This window comes from Pan troglodytes, chromosome 8, assembly GCF_028858775.2.
Source record: "Pan troglodytes isolate AG18354 chromosome 8, NHGRI_mPanTro3-v2.0_pri, whole genome shotgun sequence".
Taxonomy (NCBI): Eukaryota; Metazoa; Chordata; class Mammalia; order Primates; family Hominidae; genus Pan; species Pan troglodytes.
In genome coordinates, this window is record NC_072406.2 from 38,119,032 (window position 1) to 38,134,732 (window position 15,701).

General features: G+C 42.6%; 1 long non-coding RNA gene across 1 annotated transcript in view; it reads left to right on the plus strand.

Annotated features, from left to right (window-relative positions):
- The first annotated feature begins 235 nt into the window (after positions 1–235).
- Positions 236–15,701, plus strand: part of LOC104008129 (uncharacterized) — a 47,942-nt gene continuing 32,476 nt past the window's right edge. Inside the window, exons 1-6 of the long non-coding RNA XR_682584.3 lie at positions 236–864; positions 3,733–3,826; positions 4,413–4,534; positions 11,424–11,514; positions 12,945–13,024; positions 13,377–13,624. This is a non-coding gene — a long non-coding RNA (uncharacterized LOC104008129). The remainder of the gene's footprint in view (positions 865–3,732; positions 3,827–4,412; positions 4,535–11,423; positions 11,515–12,944; positions 13,025–13,376; positions 13,625–15,701) is intronic.

The following is a 15,701-nucleotide window of genomic DNA, read 5'->3' on the forward strand; positions in this document are numbered from 1 at the left end:
CAAGCTTAGCCTGGAAATTAAAGACCAATGAGCCAATCCACATGGAATACCACTCAGGGGCTGCCTTAAAGATATGAGCCAGCCCTGAGGGTTTCCCTCCTGTCCCCTTACTGACAGGTGGACCAAAAGAAAGGGAAAGAAAACCACATTCCATCTTCACAGAGGTTCCAGTTAGTTCCTAGGCAAACAAGAAATCAAAAGCATCCACAGATGTTGTGTCTACCACCCTGATGCAGAAAGAGCTTAAGGAGAAGGTCTGACAAGGGATAGACAGTTTACTTATGGAAACAAGCAGAAAATTAAATCTGGTCTCTGCCCAGCAAGCATCTCACCTCCCACCATAACGTCTGGCAGAGAAGTGAGCCAAGGTGGCCCCTGGCGCAGCAAATGTTTGGCACATCCATTTGCACAGGAGGGGGAAGAAGGCGTATTCTCAAACACCCTTCCCATCACCTTTCAGGATCTTAGGTGCCTTCTCTACAGCCATGGCACAAACCTTTACCACTAGGGGGCGGCTAGACATTTCCATTGGCTACCAGGCAAGCGGCCAGCTCAGGACAGGAGCAGTGCTCTGTGAAAGAATGGATTCCTGGTTTGTTCTAAGTACCAACAAGGGGGAAATGCTTCTGCAGGGTTAAATGAGGTTGACACGCTCCCCGCGGCTGACCAGACGGTCCCTCCTAACTCTTACCCACCCTGGGCAGCTCTCTCAGCGGGGTGTGGGGCGGGAGTGGGAGCTGATGGGGGGTGCTCTCTATTCAGACTCTACTTGTTTTAGACTGAGTCACTGGTGGGGGCAGCGGTGTTTGAAAGTGGGCATCACTCTTGGGCTCCCACATTGACTGTAGTTTTACGGAATGTTTGGTGAGTAACTAGTTTTCTAACTTTTCTTTATTTCTCTCATATATTTGTCCATGTTCTTTCCTATGTCATCAAAGAGGATGCCAGGAAAACCCAAAGAAAGGCCCTAGGAGGAAACCAGTATGAGTGCCAAGATGAGCCAGAACCAGGGTGGGGCTGAGAGGCGCCCAGGCAGCTGCTTTCATTGTGCACCTTCCCCTAGTCCCAGCCCAAATCACCATGGTGACAGATACCCAGCAGCATTGAGAAACAGAGAGCTTTTTGTTTTCTGCCACGCTTTTAACTCCTCACTCCACTTGTCTCCACCTCCACCCTCTTCAGCCTATACATCTTCTTGCTCATTCCTGTGAAGGTATTGGCTGATAAGAAATAATAAGGACTTCCTAAATAGAGGACTTTAGTATAAAAGTGGCTAACATTTATTAAGCACTTACTATGTGTCAGACACTCTCCTCAATGCTTTGCAGTATTGGCTCACTTAATTCTCTCAACAATGTGGCAAAGAAGGTACTTATTTTACAGATAAGGTAACTGAGGCACAGAGAGGTTATGTAACTTGCCCAAGGTCACACAGTAGATGGGGGAGTCACAATTTGAATCTAGGGAGTTCTTACTCTTAGGCTCACACCTTGCTTGAGATACCAGAGAACATTCAGACATGTGAAACACTGGACTGTGGGCTACCAGGGGGCAGAAAGGGATTGTGATTTGGTGTTCTTAGTTGGCAACCCCCAAAATCACAAACGATGTCTATGTGGCAGGCTGGCTGGGGCTAAGAGCTACTGCCTTTGGCTTACATTTGAGCAGATTGCTGTTCTTCTCCTGAATACCTGGTTTGGCATCCTTAGGGTTGGTTTATTATGACCCTAAAGACTGGATTTACTTTGTTTTCTTTTTGTTTTTTTTTTGAGGTGGAGTCTCACTTTGTCACCCAGGCTGGAGTGCAGCAGCACAATCTTGGCTCACTGCAACCTCTGCCTCCTGGGTTCCAGTGATTCTCCTGCCTCAGCCTCCCAAGTAGCTGGGATTACAGGCGCCCGGCACCACACCCAGCTAATTTTTGTATTTTTAGTAGAGATGAGGTTTTGCCATGTTGGTCAGCTGGTCTCAAACTCCTGACCTCAGGTGATCTGCCTACCTCAGCCTCCCACAGTGCTGAGAATACAGGCGTGAGCTACCGTGCCCAGCCTGGATTTCCTTCTTCTTCTTAATCTGATCTGGCTCCCTCCAGATGATCATGAACCTGGGATCAAGAAGCCATACCCTATTCATCTTTGTATTTCCCACAGCCTCCAGATCTTGGGCCTAGTAGCTGCTCACAGCATGTTGGCTTATTTAGTCTGTATCAGCCACCTTGAATTATGGGCCATGGCAAAGCTGCCCTTCTGGGACAAGCAAGTGTCATGTCCTCTGGCCGTTGATCCTTCCCTCCCTCCCTTCCTTCCTCCCTTCCTCCCTCCTTCCCTCCCTCCCTCCCTCCCTTTCTCCCTCCCTCCCTCTCTCCCTCCATCCCTCCCTCCCTTCTCTACCTCCCTCCCTCCCTCCCTTTCTCCCTCCCTCCCTCTCTCCCTCCATCCCTCCCTCCCTTCTCTACCTCCCTCCTTCCCTTCCTCCCTCCCTCCTTCCCTTCCTCCCTCCCTCCCTCCTTCCCTTCCTCCCTCCCTCCTTCCTTCCCTCCATCCTTCCCTCCCTCCTTCCTTCCCTCCATCCTTCCCTCCCTCTCTGCCTCCCTCCCTGTTCCTCATCTCTGCAAAGGGGCAGCATTTTTTTTTTCTCGATCCAGATTTAACATGAGGGGGGCGGTTCTCTCTGTAACTATGAGAAAGAACCTGTCCTGTGTTTCTGACTGCTCAACATGTTTTTTTTTTTTTTTTTGGTTGTATATGAGTAGAAAGGGCTAGAAAAATCTACCTGTTGTTTCTAATTACTTACCTTCAGTATAAAGAGTAAACTAAGCTCTATTATCTTATCTCAACCTGTCTTGTATCTACTATTTCTTGTGCTTTTCTCTGCCACATGCTTCCTTTCCCCCTGTGTGTTTTGTGAGCATTGCAAATTATTTTGTTCTTCATCCTCCTTCTTTTTTTTAGAAACAGGTCTCTCGTTCTGTTGCCCAGGCTGTATTGTAGTGGCATGACTGTAGTTCACTGCAGCCTCGAACTCCTGGGCTTCAACTTCTGATCCCCAGCTTTTTGACTAACTGAACTCATCAAAATATGAATTTAGAGACTGAAGCCCGTTGACCAAAGGCTTGAATCCCAGGAATCCCCAGGATGCAAGTATCTTTCCTGAGTAACAGGATCTCTGGGAGACCCTAGATTTCTAGAGTAGGGCAGACTTTGCTTTAGAAAGAAAATTTGGGAGTATGCAGAACATTCTGGAACCCTTAATCTGACCCAGAACAGACAAGGGTATAAAGACTAAGACTGACTGTAAGCCAGAATTGCTCCTTTCGAGGTGTGAGGGTGAAGCAGCCTCACTTGGCATGTGTGGTTATTCCAGTCCACGCCTTGCTGTAGACATTCCTGAGATCTTTCATCTTCCCCTGCCATTATGTTCCCAACACATTGGAAATAAAATCCCCCAAATCGCTTCCTCCATATGGCCATGCCTGATCAACCCTAAAGATCTCTGAGTCTTTCTTTATTCTACATCCTGTCATCATCTAAATTCCAAAATTTAATTATGGATTTTTTTCCAGACTTCTTCTATAGACCTGGAATATTTTTAGCATCTTTTCTGCAATAAATGAATTGGTGAGGATCTTGAGGTTATATGGAAGGTTTCCTACAGTTGTGTGTTTTAAATGAAATTTGGCTTTTATATTATTTTGGTAACCTGTGAATCTTTTGCTTAATAAAAATCCTCCAGGCTCTCTGCGTGATGCTTTTTCTTACCAAAGACACAGACCTGGGCTTCCTGGGGTCCCCCTTCTGCAGCTGTGATAATCAGCAGTCTTCCCAGGGTGAGAGTCTGCTTAAAAGGGCCCCTGGGAATTTATCTACATCTTAAAAAGTTCCACCAGCATCCAGAAACAATATACCCTACCACGTAAGGTATGAGTTCTGCTACTCAGCAAAGGTACATTTTCCAGGCCTGGGTTTGGGGGCATGGGTCCTGAAATTCTCTCTGTGCCATACTTATGTAACCTTTCTTGTTGCGCACCTGCACCACAGCCCAGCAACCTCCCTTCCCCTGCTCTGGGATTTCAGGATCTAGGAATTTTCCACTAAGTCCTGCCTTTTCATGAGCAGACCTGGGCCTGCCTGGCATACAAGTCTACCTTCTTCAGCTCCTTCCCTCTCTGTATCTCACAGGCTTTGCTTGTGGTTTTCTACACATGCTTCACCAAGCTAAATTGAATCTGGCCAACGGGAATACTGGAGGGATGATTACCTGCATAGAAGCATTTAATAAACACTGCATTTGAAGCTGATAGATTGCTGATCTTCTCATGGCAATAATGAACCTCCTTGGCTATTTCTTTATGCCTATAAAGATATTATCAAAATGAACTAAGCATATTTTAATTAATATTTTGGTTTTTTTAGACAGAGTCAGGTTCTGTTGCCCAGGCTGGAGTGCAGTGGCGTGATCTCGGCTCACTGCAACCTCCGCCTCCCGGGTTCAAGCGATTCTCCTGCCTCAGCCTTCTGAGTAGCTGGGAGTACAGGTATGCACCACCATGCTCGGCTAATTGTTGTATTTTTCGTAGAGACAGGGTTTCACCATGTTGGCCGGGCTGGCCTCGAACTCCTGACCTAAAGTGATCTGCTTACCTTGGCATCCCAAAGTGCTGGGATAAGAGGCGTGAGCCACTGTGCCAAGCCAGCTTTTTAAAAAAGGTAAACAAACAAACAAACCAAAAAAAACAACAAAAAACCCAGAACCACTAATCAAAACAAAATCAATTGGAAAAGAATTTGAATAAATTTTCTTATTTTTCTCCTGAGAGACATAGAGAGTAACAGGAAAGGGGAAATGTGGAGGGCTGCTCATTAAAACATGTTTTAAGAAATTTGCTGTCTATTTCAGGAAGGTTTACATTGAGCCTTGTAACATAGACAAATGAAAGAAACGAAAAGGCGGCTCATTAGTTGATATTTTTCTGGAAGGCTGATTGATAATGTTTTCATGTATTTGAGATAACCAAGTACAGAAAGCAAAGTCATGGGATATGAGTGACGCCCCATGACCGTAGGGACCGCTGTTGATATATGGATGTCTATTTTCTGTCTGTTGGGCAGTGTGTCTGCGATGTCCCTCCCACACACTTGCCTTGCTCTTTTCTTCCCCCAACCCTTTCACATGACTGACTCCCTCTTGGTAGTGACTTTTCCTAAGATTCTTTTGTTGTAATCTAGTCATGCTGTCCTTATACAAAGGAAAGTGCTAGAAATAGGTACTCAGGGGATGACACAGCTTTCCTTCTCCTCTGAAAGGGCCATGACCTTATTCAACACAGCTTCTACCAGGTATTTTTAAAAATTATTATATATATATATATATATATATATACATTTAATTGATATATGAGTTGTACATATTTGGGGGGTACCTGTGCTAGTTTGATATCTGTATACAATATTACTACATCTTAATGTTTCTATGCAAGTTACCAATGGTCTTCCTTTTACAGATGCTAAAGGCAAAAATCTATGTCACCAAGCCCAGGTAGAAAATTCATCGCATTTCACAGGATTAATGGTGGCAATCCCAGTGTGGGTTGTTCTTCCATGCCTTAGTTAGCCCCTTTTATGGGAATGAGGAGAGGCAGGAAATGCTGACAATAAATGGTTGTAGCCAGACTCATTTACTATTTTGCTTTTTTGTTATTGTTGTTGTTAAAATGGAGTCCCTACTATCAAACTGGTCTTTAAGAAGAAAAAAAAAAAAAGTCTTGCTCTGACATCCAGGCTAGAGTGGAGTGGTGTGATCATAGCTCATTGTAGTCTCAAACTGCTGGGTTCAAGGGATTCTCCTGCTTCAGCCTCTTGAGTAGCTGGGACTACAGGCATGTACCGCTATGCCTGGCTTGTTTTTTTAAAAAAGTGGCATCATTATTTTTTTCTGGCTATAGAAGTAGTCATTCTGACCATTTAAAAAGTACAGAAAAATATGAAGAATATAATTAATAGCCCACAAAATACTAGTGCTATTAAATTTTAGTGTCTTTTCCATCCATATTTTCTAAAAAGAAAAATGTAAGTATTTGATAAAGTTTCAGTATAATGACATATATATGTATATATATATACACACACACATATATATATATATACAATTTCTATTACAAGATTGGAATCATATTCTACATAAGTTTTGTATCCTGTTTGCACTTAGCCGTATAAGGTGGCCATTTCCTGAGGTCTTTAAATACTTCTCAAAAACATAATTTTAATAGCTTCACAACTGTCCACCTGATACGACTGTGCCAGGATTTATTTAACTGGTCTCCCACTTGCCAACATCTCAGTTGTTTTTATAGTTTTGACTATTATAAAGCAATGATAAATAGCCTTTAGGTAAATCTTGTATTCTCAGTTTCATTCCTTAGGGTAGATATCTAGAAGGTGAATCACTGGGCCAAGTGGTAGAAGCACTTCTGGAGCACGTATATGTGTGTGTGTGTGTGCATATGTGTGTGTGTGTGTGTGTGTGTGTGTGTATCTTGCCCAATGGCCTTTGAGAAAGACAGATGCAAACTAAAATCCTATCAGCAATGGATGAGAGGCCCAATCCCACTGCAATTTTATTAGCACTGTTTGTGTGTGCATCTGTGTTTGTATACATTTAAACACGCCTCTGGAAATAGATCAGATGGGATAGATAAGAAGAGATGGTGTCTGATTTTAGCTTGCATATTTTACAATTAGTGAGATTGAGTAATTTTATGTAGATACTTGGATAGATAACATGCTGATCAGCTATTGACTTGAAATATATTCATTTTTCCAGTGGATTTGTAAGGTTGTTACGAGATTTGTATGTTTCTTTTTCTTTTTTTTCATTCATGTTCCTTCTTATTATAGCATCTGAAATAAAACTAGCTCTGCACATTTAGGAGTTGGGACTCTGTATGTATTGAAATGAAATATAAATCATAGAATTATTGTGGCATTTGAGAGCTAATCAGATCACACAAGCAAAGCACATAGTGGCGGAAGGGAAGGCATAGGAGAGACAGCCTGAAGTTGGTAGAGCAAACAGCGGTGTTGTTGAAGGATCTGAGTTTAAATGAAAACTGTGAGGAGGAAATTATTAATCATTCCCTCGATTTTATTTTTATTGTCCTATTCCAATGAATCCAGATGCCACTGGTGAGGTAGGCAGCTTCTATGTACAGAACCACCCAGAAAGCTTAGGATATAGAAGTCAAGGGCACCTGCTTTGTACCAGAACTGTGTTTGGGCATTGCCTGGGCATTTTATATTTACTTTTCAAGTGCTCTTAGGCAAAAATTGCTTAACCTCTCTTAGCCTCAGTTCCATCAACTGTGATATGGGAATAATAACACCTCCTCCCCTGTGTTGTTGTGAGGATGAGAAGAAAGAATTTATGTAAGCCTGGAGCACAGTGTGTGACACAGAATAGGAACCTGATATATGGTCACTGTCATTGTGATCGCATAGCAGTATGACATCTCACCTGCAGCCAGCATCTTGCGCCGAGGTCACTGTGCAATGCCTCTGTGTAGTTCTTGGACGGTAAAATGATGGTAAAATAAATTCAATTCATTCTTCTTACTAATGCAAGTTTAGCCATGTGGCCTGTTAGCTGGTTTAATTTACTACCCACCCCCATCATGTGTCAAGGGATGTTGATTTTCTGAACCCAAATGGAAGTGCAAATGACCCAACTAGAGGAAATGCAATAAAAAGACCAATCAAATATATATCAGTGTGTTTTATTTATCCTCCACTCCTGTTAGTCTCTGGATTTGACAAGTAGAATATGGTGGTGGACAGGAATGCAGACCCTGAGGTCTCTGTGCTTTAATCGAGTAACATGCTTCTTGATATCAACAGTCTTAGGACTATTGAAGTCATGCCTTTTGGCTCCTTGAATGGCTCTGTTTCTATTTATTTTCCTGGTCTCCATTTCTTTTAAATTTTAATCACATTAATCATATACACATAAATAATTTGGATATTAAAATTTGAACCTCATACAAGCAGCCAATATACATATAAAAGTGCTCAACATCACTAACCATCAGTGAAATGCAGAGTAAAGCCTCAGTGAGATATCACCTTGTACGAGTCAGAATAGCTATTACTAAGCAGTCAAAAAAACAACAGATGTGGAGAAAAGGAAGTGCTTATACACTGTTGGTGGGAATGTAAATTAGTACAATTTCTATGGAAAACAGCATGGAGGTTCCTCAAAGAACTAAAAATGGAACTATCATTTGGCCTAGCACTCCCATTACTGGGTATCTACCTTCCCAGAAAAGAAATCATTGCATAAAAAAGACACCTGCACTCATGTTTATCACAGCATTGTTCATAATAGCAAAGTCATAAAATCAACCTAAATGTCCTTCAATGGATGATTGGATGAAGAAAATGATGATTTTCTCTCTCAGCCGTAAAAAAGAATGCAATCATGTCTTTTGCAGCAACGTGGGTGGAGCTGGAGGCCATTATCTTAGGTGAAATAACTCAGAAACAGAAAATCAAATACTGTGTGTTTTCACTTATAAGTAGGAGTTAAACAATGGCCACACATGGACATAGAGATGGAAACAATAGGCACTGGGGATTCCAAAAGGGGGAAAGGAAGTGTCAGAGGCATATAATAAATGCACAACAAGTTTTTCTTCAAGCAAAAACCTGCTTATGATCTGCTCTTTAACAAAAATTGTAAAAGGTTATAAAAAGTTTATGAGACTCTTACCTTATGGTCAAATTGATTAAGATTAAATACACTTGTCTATATGGTCTTATTAAGAATTCGGTTTGACATCAATAATGCACTAATGCAACAGTAACATTTGGCCTATTTGGTATAAAAGTCATACAGGAAGCATTATCAAATGTGAAATAGTGTTTTTTTGGGGGGGCTGTATTTGTATAAATGTGTTATTGGTACATGATCCAAAATTGTGGGAAACTCCTATAAATCTGGTATGACTTAGTGTATGTTATTAGTAATTATTATGTTAAAATCATTCTATGCCACAGAGGTAACCAAATTTCTTTGTCAATCGAGTTTTTGACTGTAGCTGTCCTAAGATGTTTTGTCATCCACAGATAATTATTGTCTTGTTTTAATCCTCTTTAGAAGATGGTTTATAATCAGCTATAGGACTTTTTTTCTTTTTTTTGAGACGGAGTCTTACTCTGTCGCCCAGGCTGAAGTGCAGTGGTGTGATCTCGGCTCACTGCAACCTCTGCCTCCTAGGTTCAAGTGATTCTCCTGCCTCATCCTTCTAGTAGCTGGGATTACAAGCATGTGCCACCATGCCTGGCTAATTTTTGTATTTTTAGTGAAGATAAGGTTTCACCATGTTGGCCAGGCTGGTCTCAAACTCCTGGCCTCAGGTGGTCCACCTGCCTAGGCCTCCCAAACTGCCGGGATTATAGGCATAAGCCACCATGCCTGGCCAGGACTTTGACAGATGTTCTTAAATGCAAGTTTCTGATAACTTTGGAGATTGTGACATTAGAATAGAGGAAAAAAGTTTCAGGACACACGGAGAACTGGAATGTTCATACATATCAAGCAGAACAGGAGTTAAATGAATTGACTGAACTAACAGCAGTCTAAAATGATCTTTTTCACTTTTTGCTTAAAACATTGCTGATCCTTTGTTTTCCAGAGTCCAGAAAACTTTTCTTTTTAGTTATTTACAGCTTTTAACAATTGAGCAAAGTGTACTCCTGTGAACAAAATCTGGAGCATATTTGTTTCTCTCTACCTGATTTCTCTAGAATTTGGAAACTATTTGTAAGATCTTAATTTATGGCAATATAATTATTTTCATAAGTGCAATAAGAACCTGTTTTCTTTTGTCACAGAACAAAATTGGAGAAATTGGTTATTTTACCAAGGCTTTGACTGGAATGGATGCTTTCCTTTAAGGAATCAAACTTGACTTGTAAAGCCAATAAAAGCCGCTTGGGGAACTGGCCTATACTTTGCCTACGGAGTCCCTATGCAGGGTTTCTGACCTGTGGTAAGTAAAGAATTTCACTTTCTAACAGGTCCAGGAACCCCAAATTATCTTCGTACCCCAAGAAAAGAAGAATTTACTCAAATCATAGGTATTTGAGAGTACAAACCCATGGCAGGGTTGGGCTCTAAAAAAGTGTTATCCAAGATTCCTTCTATGCAACCGAGTTCCATCAAAGCCAATTTAAAAAGAGCTTATGTGAAAAACAATTATTCTTGCTACAGTTTATACAAATAATCAGGCCAAGTATAATAAAGCAAATCAGTCTTACCATGATTTGTCTTTAATAAAAATGGGAAACTGGAGAGAGAAGTTATGTTTCAGAAATTATGGTACACTTGTATTAAATTTTAGTCTCATCAGTTGTTTTTAAGTTTGTTTCTGCAATTTAGGCTAACCCTGCTTATTCCTGTGAACCAACCAGTGATCTCTGACTGCTGCTCAGAAAAAACAAGAGGGATAGGTAATATAAAAATCTAAATCAATATTCTAATTCTGGGCACATTGCAATCAACTAGCAACCCCATATCAGCTTGGTTCCAACAGTTGCCCAGTTCATGGAAAGCCTTCTAATTTAGTTTACTTGGAATCATTTTACGTATTTTGCTTTACTGTTGTGGAATATATTGCTATTGTACTCTTTGTATAGGAATGCAGGATAAGCTTACTCAACATTGTCTTAAACTGAACTCTTATTATTTTTTCAGATAGCACCTTTTGTCAGAACTTAAGAGTTATGAATGGCCCTTACCATACTGATGCTTTCTGACTGAGCTCCTCTCTACCCCTAACACAAGAGACTCTAATAGTCAGCCAGGAATAGATCATCACCCCTATTCAGCCTGAAGAAGTTACAGAAGATGAATCTTTGTTCCTCTGCAACCCTTAGGATTAAGGGTTCTTTTATAAAAGGGAGGGGGGAAATGTAAGAGGTGTGTGAACCAGTGCAACTCCATCTTGAATAGGAGCTGGGTAAAATGAGGCTGAGACCTACTGGGCTGCATTCCCAGATGGTTAAGGCATTCTAAGTCACAGGATGAGATAGGAAGTTGGCACAAAATATAGGACACAAAGACCTCGCTAATAAAACAGTTTGCAGTAAAGAAGCTGGCCAAGACCCACCAAAACCAAGATGGTGACAAGAGTGACCTCTGGTCGTCCTCACTGCTATATGCCATAACAGTTTATGAATGTTATAGGCAATGTCAGGAAGTTACCCTATATGGTCTAAAAAGGGGAGGCATGAATAATCCGCCCTTTATTTAGCACATCATTAAGAAATAACCATAACAATGGGCAACCAGCAACCCTTGGGGCTGCTCTGTCTATGGAGTAGCCATTCTTTTATTTCTCTACTTTCTTAATAAACTTGCTTTCACTTTAGTGACTCGCCCTGAATTCTTTCTTGTGTGAGATCTAAGAACCCTCTCCCGGGGTCTGGATCAGGACCCCTTTTCTGTAACAGTAGGAAAAGGGTAAGTGTTGAAAAGTGACCTACTGGGTACAATGTTTACTATTTGGGTGATGGGTACACTAGAAGCCCCAACTTCACCATTATGCAATATATCCATATAACAAACTTGCACCTGTACCTCCTGAATGTAAATTTTTTAAAAATTAACTTACTAGAAGTTTTCTCCCACAGAGACTCCCACCTCCCCTTTCTATTTCTTTTGCCCTCAAGAGACAAAACCCACCTATTTGAATATTAGATACATTAGTATTAGTTAAAGGATTTACCCAAGAGAACCCAAGAACAGAGACAGGGCCTTCTTGGTGGCTCATGCCTGTAATCCCAGCACTTTGGGAGGCCAAGGCGGGAGGATGGCTTGAACCCAGGAGTTTGAGATCAGCCTTGGCAACATAGCAAAACCTCATCTGTATAAATAAATAAATACATAAATAAACAAATAATTAGCTAGGCTTTGTGGTGCGTGCCTGTAGTCCCAGCTACTTGGGAGGCTGAGGCAGGAGGATTGCTTGAGGCCAGGAGTTCAAGGCTGCAGTGATCTATGATCACAGCACTGCACTCTAGCCTGGGTGCCAGAGTGAGACCCTGTCTCAAAAAGACAAACAAAACAAACAAAAAACAGAGACAAAAATAAAGCTCAGGATGACACATACAATTCAAAGGCTTCCCAATGACAAAACCACTGTTGAGATTGACAGCAACCATCCATGCATCTTCCTTAGGCGTGTCTTTTGTTCTCCTGGACGGCCTTGGCATGTCCTTTCACGGAAGGATCTAAGAGTCAGTCCCTCCAGGCACCACAGGAAACGGCTGCACTCCCAGGGATGCCTCTCACCTAAGGTGCACCCTTGCTAGAACTTGCCAGATTGGGGGCCCCCGGGAGCTGTGCCAGCACAGGCGGGCTCCTGCAGCTGAAGCTGATCTCCTTCCTTCATGGTTTGGTGGGCAAGGAATCCGGTTGCCATGGCAACTCCAGCAGCCATTCAGGCTGGAGGGAACATTCCCTAAGGCTCCTCTCCATCTGTGTGTCCTTGGCGATTTCCCTGCCCTGGTGAAGGAGGTGGGGATCCACTTCCTCCAGGGATCTCCCCCAGCTCACGGATGGTATAAATGGGCAGGGGAACTGCGTTGTCATGGCAGCAACTCCTCTAGCTCTTCCATTCAGAGAAAGTCTGGCTCAGGGGATCTGCCTGGTGTTCCCAATGGCAAAGCTGGCAAGGAACTGCATTATCATAATGATTTCCACACTGTCTTTCCAAGAGAGGGTTGGCTTTGTTGGGTTCCTGCTGGAGGCTGGGCCCTTGTTCCCACTGCCATGGTAACATCCCCAGTGGCACGGACCAGGCAGGTTTCTCACCAGCCAAGCCCCAATGCCGCCTTTCAAGTCTGTTCTTGTTTCCCTAGACCCCTTTTCTTCTTTTTCCCAAACCCCAGACGTTCTGCTGGTGTCACCTCTCTTAATCCTTGAGATCACTGTGATCAAGTCTTTCTTCCTGCCCAAGACTAGTTTTAGGGTAAGATGCTGTCTTTGACTGTGTTCACCTTCCCTTCCATCCATCAAAGTTACCCCCAACCAAAAAAAAAAAAAAAAAAAATTCCATTTTGGAAAAAGGAGGGTTTTGTATGCAAGATAATGGGATACAAGGAAATCAAAAGAGTAATCATCACGGGAATGTCCAACAATCCTGTAAGTCATACTGTGTTCATCCATGTGAGGGTGTCTTTTCCCTTCAACCCTCATAGTGTCTTCCTATTCCTGGACTTGGAGCCTTTGGTGGAAACAGGGGGCTTTGGTGTTGGAACATCTGGGTTTGAATCTTGTTTCAGTCATTTATTTTCTTTTATCATTTTTTTTTTATTTCTTAGAGAGGAAGCCTTGCTACATCACTTGGGCTGGTGCAACTCACCGCAGGCTCACTGCAGCCTCAAACTCCTGGGCTCAAACGGTCCTCTCACCTCAGCCTCCTGTGTAGCTAGGACCATTCCCTGCCAGTGTGCCCAGCCTCAATCTGCTTTTACAAACTGAGAGATCATGGGAGAGTCACATCTTTCTGGGAAGGAGAATTAGAAGGAGGAAGTAAATGTCTTCCTTGCCAAATTGTGGTAAGAGAGAGGTAATGTATATGAAAGTTCTTTGTCAATACTCTAGGCACTTAACAGACCTTGATAATTTTGGTAATTTTTATTCCTATGGGACATTTGTAATTGATGTATTCATTGAGGTAGTCCTTCAGTGGATGAATTATGCGGCTCATTCAGATACTTCCCTAAGGCAGGCTCTATAACCTTCCAGGAGCATCACTTTTCTCATCTGTACAATGGGACAGTACCAGTCTCAGTGGAGGATTTTGAAGATTAAATGAGGTACTGAACAGAAATGCATACAGCAGGCCCAGGCAGACAGTTCCTGCCCAATTAATGGTTATTATTATTATCGATTGCCTACTATGTGCTCTTAACAGGATTCCCCTCTGAATTCTTCAGTGAGTTTGCTGCTGCTGTGGCTCAGGCCTTTCCCACATGTACTCTAGTGCTTTATTTATTTATTTAGAGATGGAGTCTCCCTCTGTTGCCCAGGCTGGAGTGCAGTGGCACAATCTCAGCTTACCGTAACCTCCACCTCCTGGGTTCAAGCAATTCTCCTGCCTCAGCCTCCCGAATAGCTGGGATTACAGGTATGCACCACCACACCTGGCTAGTTTTTGTATTTTTAGTAGAGATGAGGTTTCATCATGTTGTCCAGGCTCGTCTTCAATTCCTGACCTCAAATGATTTGCCTGCCTTGGCCTCCCAAAGTGCTGGGATTACAGGAGTAAGCCACCATGCCTGGTCCTATTTTTCAATTGACAAATAATAATTGTACATATTCATGGGGTACATAGTGTTGTTTCAATTATAGAGAATGTACAGTGATCAGGATAATTAACATATCCATCATCGGAAACATTTATTGTTTCTTTGTATTGCGAACATTGTGTATACTCTTTTTAGCTATTTGAAACTATGTTATATATAATAATAATTATTATTATTATTGTGATTTTTTGAGATGGAGTCTCCCTCTGTCACCCAGGCTGGAGTGCAGTGGTGCAATCTCAGCTCACTGCAACCTCTGTCTCCTGGGTTCAACAATTCTTCTGCCTCAGCCTCGCAAGTAGCTGGGATTACAGGCATGTGCTACCACACCCAGCTAATTTTTGTATTTTTAGTAGAGACAGGCTTTCACCATGTTGGCCAGGCCAGTCTCAAACTCCTGACCTCAGGTGATCTGCCTGCCTCGGCCTCCCGAAGTGCTGGAATGACAGGCGTGAACCACTGTGCCTGGCCAGAAACTATGTAATATATTATGGTTAACTGTAGTCATCCTGCAGTGCTATAAAGTACTAGCATTTATTCCTTCTATCTAGCGATAATTTGGTATCCTTTAAATCTCTCCCTACCCCTCCCTTTAAAGGCTGAGAATGAGCAAAAAGGGATGGGAACATAAAAGAACCCCTGCAGATAGTGACTGTGCCCCAGGACAAGGGGTTATTTGAAATGACCAGAGGGGCCAACATACTTCCCCCTCTTTTAATTCTCAATGGTGGGTGCAATGGTTTCAATGTTTGTCTCCTGCACACCTCATCTTGAAATTCAGTCCCCAAGGTTGGAGGTGGAACCTGGTGGGAGGTGTTTGGATGATGGAGCTGGTCATGGATAGGTTAATGCCTTTCCTGTGGGGGTGAGTGAGTTCTCACTCTATTACTTCTTGCCGGAGCTGATTGTTTAAAAGAGCCTGGAACCTTCCCCCTTGCTATCTGATCTCTGTACCACTTGCAGCTCCCCTCCACCTTCTACCATGAGTGGAAGCAGCCTGAGGCCCACCCTCACTAGATGCAGATGCCCAATCTTGAACTTTCCAACCATCAGCACCGTGAGCCACATAAACCTTTTTTTCTTTATAAATTGCCCAGCTTCAGGTATTACTTTAGCAACACAAAACAGACTAACGCAGTGGGTCAGCAAGCGTGGCCCTGAAATTTAGAGCAGGGACAAATTGTTTTGGGGAAACTTCCTCTCCTGGTTGCCTCTTTTCTTCCTTATGTCTCTTTATCCACCTTGACTGTCAATACCCTCTTGCAGACACTGGGACTCTTACCCAGGCCTACCCTCCCGCAAGTGGTGCCACCAGCTCTCAGACCTTCCCCGAGT